Source organism: Ornithorhynchus anatinus, chromosome 5 (genome assembly GCF_004115215.2).
Source record: "Ornithorhynchus anatinus isolate Pmale09 chromosome 5, mOrnAna1.pri.v4, whole genome shotgun sequence".
NCBI classification, from domain to species: domain Eukaryota; kingdom Metazoa; phylum Chordata; class Mammalia; order Monotremata; family Ornithorhynchidae; genus Ornithorhynchus; species Ornithorhynchus anatinus.
The window spans coordinates 8,886,487-8,891,967 of NC_041732.1; positions in this window are offsets into that span (position 1 = coordinate 8,886,487).

Below are 5,481 nucleotides of genomic sequence, written 5' to 3' on the forward strand. Positions count from 1 at the left end.
AGGCAGGGGGCTGGACCGGGTGACCATTTATTTTAGCCGTTCCAGCTCTGGAAGCGGTGGCTCCGAAAGCCCTGTCAGGCTGGCCCCGGGGAAGACCAAGGGGGCGGGCAAGTCTCCGGGCTGAGGACTGTTTCCTGGGTCTCCCGTGGACTAAATCTCCTTGAAGGAACTGGGCTCCAGAGAGTCAGGTTTAATTCAGGTCGGGAAAGCAAAGAGCCGCTGAGCTGGTTTCCAGCAACACTCAACGGGTAAATCCAGTTAGGCCAGGACCCATGTTTAAGGTGGATCTCATGCCTCCAGAATGCCTCCCCAAATCTCCCTGGTTAAGGCTTTCCTTGAGTTCTTTAACCTTCAAATCTTCCTGGTTAAGACTTTCCTTTAACTTTCTTCTAGTAGCAGTCAATCAATTGTATTTATTAAGGGCTTACTGTGTGCAGAGCACTGTACTGAGCGCTTGAGCATTGTACTAAGAGTGACAGCACTGTACTAAGCACTTGCACACTATACTAAACACTTGGGCACTGTACGAAGCACTTGAGGAACATTTATTGAGTAGAAGCATTTATCGAGAGCTCACTTGGTGCAGCATACTGTACTAAACACCTGAGAAGTATGGCATAAAGAAGCCACACATTCTCTACCTGCAAGGAGTGTCTTTTCTAATGGAGGAGACCAAGATTGTAAATATGTACAACTAGAGTGGTCAAAATCAATAATTAAGCACACATCTATAAATGAGTGCTAGAGTTGGCTGAAAGAGTGATATCGCTCAGCGTTCTGGGAAATGGATTGTGGAAGATATTTTTAAGTGGTATTTGTTCCTTCATTGATTCAAATGTATTTATTGAGCACCTACTGTGTGCAAAACACTGTGTAGCAATAAACAGACACATTCCCTGGCCACAACAAGCTTACTGTCTAGAGGAGAACAGGCAATAATATAAATATATTAATCAGAGTTTATTAAACACATGCTATGTGCCAGGCACTGTACTAAGCACTGGGGTAAGCACAAGCTAATCATATTGGACATAATAATAATAATGTTGGTATTTGTTAAGCGCTTACTATGTGCAGAGCACTGTTCTAAGCTCTGGGGTAGACACAGGGGAATCAGGCTGTCCCACATGGGGCTCACAGTCTTAATCACCATTTTACAGATGAGGTAACTGAGGCACAGAGAAGTTGAGTGACTTGTCCACAATCACACAGCTGACAAGCGGCAGAACCGGGATTCGAACCCATGACCTCTGACTCCAAAGCCCGTGCTCTTTCCACTGAGCCACGTTGCTTCTCCAACATAGGGCTCACAGTCTTAATCTCCATTTTATAGATGAGGTAACTGAGTCTGAGAAGGGAAGTCCAAGGTCACACCGCAGACAAGTGGCGGGACCTGGGTTTAGAGCCCAGGTCTTCTGACCGCCAGACCTGAGCTCTTTCCACTAGACCACCTTGCTCCTTGTAGGAAGAGATGGGATTTCGGGAGGGATTTGAATGTATGGAGTGCTTCGGTCTCTCCGATGTGGGGAGGGACAGAGTTCCAGGCCGAGGGAACAACATGAACGAGGTGACGGAGGTGGGAGAGTCAAGAGCCAGGTTCATCTGGAAGGTTGGCTTGGGCGGAGGAGAAGGAGCAGGGAGTTGGGAAATAGCAGGTGAAGTGAGCAGGAAGGTGAGGTGGGGCCAGATGATGGAGAGCCTTGAAACTGATTTGAAAGGCATTTTTATTTGATGCAGACAGACAAGCACAATGCCTGTGCATGGATCTTTGCGTGTGCACTTGGATCTGTACCCTTTAGGCATTTGATATTCACCCCATCCTCAATCCCACAGCATTTGCGTCCATATCCGTAATTTATTTTAATATTTGCCTCCCCCTCTAGACTGTTCTCTCCTGTGGGGCAGGAAATGTGTCTACCAACTCTGTTATACTCTCCCATGCATTCAGTACAGTTTTCTGCACACAATAAGCATTCAATAAATACCATTGATGGGTTGATGGGAAGCCAACAGGGGAGGTGAGGAGTGAGGTTTCAGGAAGATGATATGGGCGGCAGCGGTGTGAAGTATAGTTTGGAGGGGAGAGAGGCCCGAGGCGGGGAGACCTCTGAGGAGGCTGATGCAATCACCTAGCCGGCGGGAAAACCAGAATTTGCCCCAGGCTGGTGAGAGGTCGGGTAGACGGGAAGGGCAGATCTGGGAGACATCGGGCACTGATCCAACGCTGGTCCTTTATGGTAAGCGGTTTTGCCTCGAAAACTGTGGGGAACTCGAGACCGTAAGCTCTTCTCTAGACTGTAGACTGTAAACAGGGAATGTGTCTGTTTTTGTTATATTGTATTCTCCCAAGCGCTTAGTACACTGCCCTGCAAAGAGTAAGCACTCAATAAATGCGACTGAATCAAAAAAGACATATCGTTTTTAAGTCATGGAAGTAATTGTTCCCCGAAGCCCTAAAAAGATGTTTCAGACGCTCTGCCATTGCCGGGGCACTTGCGAGAGCGTGACCGAAAGGAACTGATCCAAGTGAGGTAATAATAATAATGATAATTAGGGTATGTGTTAAGAGCTTACTTTGTGCCGAACACTATACTAAGGGCTGGGCTGGATACAAGATCTTCTGACCCCACGTGGGGCTCACGGTCTAAATCGGATGGAGAACAGGAATTGAATCCCCATTTTGCAGATGAGGGAATCGAGACACAGAGACGTGAAGTGACTTGTATAAAGTCACACAGCAGATAGGTGGCGGAGCCAGGATTAGAACCCACATCCTGGGACCCTCGGGCCCTTTCCACTAGGCTAAGGTGAGATTCAACTGTCTCCAGGCATTCTTCAAAGCCCTTTTGGGTGTTTCAGAGAGGGGCAACTCCTCCTGACTGTCCAGTCAGACCTCTTACAATACAGGGGGCTGCATACTTGAAGAAGCCACGTTGCCTCATGGAGAGAACACGGGCCTGGGGTTCAGAGGACCTGGATTCTGATCCCGGCTCTGCCAACTGCTTGTTCTGTGACCTTGGAGAAGAGAAGTGACATGCGCAAGGTCACACAACAGACAAGTGGCAGAACCGGCATTAGAACCCGGATCCTTCTGACTCCCAGGCCCTGCTCTTTCCACTAGACCATGCTGGTTATGTGACCTCGGGCAAGTGATTTCACTCCTCTGTTCCTCAGTTCCCTTATCTGTAAAATGGGGCTGAAGACTGTGAGCCCCATGTGGGACATGGACTGTGTCCAACCTGATTAGCTTGGCTGTAGCCCAGCGCTTAGTACCGTGCCTGTCGCATAGTAAGCGCTTAACAATTACCACAGACCAAAACCCACCCAGTAATGGATGAATTAAAGCTGTCGGGGGTGGGGGGCGGTAGCGGAAAAGCCCTTTAATGGAGCCGCAGGAGCTAATTGTGAAAACCGTCTGAGTGCCGGAGACCAGGCCCGCCGTCCGCTCCCGGTTCGGGTCTAGAGCGGGCACCTGTGGTGCCTCGTGGTCTGGATGGACAGGCAGAGGAGCTGTATGCCCACAGGAGTTTCTGACTCAGCATGAGGTCATGAAGGAAGGGATTTGGTGGAGGGGGGAGGGAGGGGCAGTCCCCACCACAGACTAGCTGCCAGCTCTGTTTCAGAGCCATGTCCCAGAAGCCTCCAAGGGATCCCGCCAACCCTGCAGGCTTCAGGTGGTGGGGCCTCCCCTCCGTAGCTCTCCCCATCTGGCCCGGTGAGCCCTTCCCCTCGAGGCCGGGAGGGGCAGGGATGGGCAGAGGGAGGACGTGGCCACAGATCAATCGATTCTCCGTCGTGGGCACGGCACTGGTTAGAGGTGGGTGGGAGGGAGGATGTCGAAAGGAGGAGCTCCTCACTTCCACGAGGGTTCTTTTTGAGAGCGGCATATTTCCCCCGGCTCCGCCCGCCCGATCCGCTCCTGGCAGGAGACCGGATGCCACCCAGCCCGTCGGAGGGGGACAGAGGGTTCTCGGGGGCGTACCTGGGAAGGAAGCACCAGCTTCCGGCAAGATCCCGGGATTGCAGAAGGATTCCCAGGAGGTGAGTTTTTCTGAACCTCCTCTAGACTGTAAGCTTGTTGTGAGCAAGGAATGTGTCCGTTTATTGTCGTATTGTACTCTTCCAGGCGCTTAGTTCAGTGTTCGGCACAAAGTAAGTGCTCACCCATATGATTGATGACTGACTAAGCGCTCAGAGCATATGACTGATGACTGACTGACTGACCCCCCGTGCCAGACCCGAAGGCGGGGTGATTCTCCTCCTTGAGTTTCCTTCCCACCAGGGAGGCCAGGCTTGGACAGGAGTCAACCAAGACTGTTTATTGAGCACGTGCCGAGTGCTGAACTCGGCAGAGAACACTGGTGGTTGAAGTCACGATCCCTGCCCTCGAAGGGTTTCCAGTCTAGAAGTGGGTTGTCTATCCCCATGGGAGTCAGGCCTGGGGGACCATGTGTCCATTTCTCCTGGGGGGAACCTGTCCTTCAGGCTGCTGTCTCTGATGGACACGGGTGGACCGGTTTTGACTGACTCTGCAAAGGAAGCAATGTAGTCTACTGGATAGAGCCCGGGCCAGGGAGTCAGAGGACCCGGGTTCTAATACAGGCTCCACCATTTGTCTGTTGTGTGACCTCGGGCAAGTCACGGCACTTCTCTGTGCCCCAGTTCCCTCACCTGTAAGACGACGACGAAGACTCATCTTCAAGACTGTGTCTTTTTTATTCTTCTTCTTATTTTTTATGGTATTCATTGAACTATTACTATTTGTCAAACACTGTTCTAAGTGCTGCAGTAGGTACAAGTTAATTAGGTTGGGCACAGTCCCTGTCCTGCATGGGCTCCCAGCCTAAGTAGGCGGGAGATAATTCTATTTATTTATATTGATGCCTGTTTACTTGTTTTGATGACTGTCTACCCCCCTCTAGACTGTAAGCCTGTTGTGGGCAGGAATTGTCTCTCTTTATTGCTGTATTGTATTTTCCAAGCGCTTAATACAGTGCTCTGCACTAAGTGCTCAGTAAATATGATTGAATGAATGAATGGATGAATATTTAGTGAATCCTCATTTAACGGTTGAGGAAACCGAGTCACAGAGAAGTTAAGTGGCTCACCTAAGAATAGGCAGGCAATTGGCAGAGCCGGGATTAGAACCTAGGTCCTCTGACTCCCAGACCCGTGCTCTTTCCAGTAGGTCATGCTACTTCTCAACTGGATTAGTTTGTATCTACCCCAGTGCTTTGAACAGTGCCTGGCACATAGTAAACGTTTAATAAATACCATAAAGTAATAGAAGAGGCGTTAGTTCTAAGATGAACTAATAAGAAGAGCTACCACTTTGATGTTGGCTTTGCTTTTTCCTGGTTTGTTTATTTATTCAATTGTATTTATTGGAAGCTTACTGTGTTCAGAGCACTGTACTAAGCGCTTGGGAGTATACAATATAACAATAAACAGACACATTCCCTGCCCCAAACGAGTCTAGAG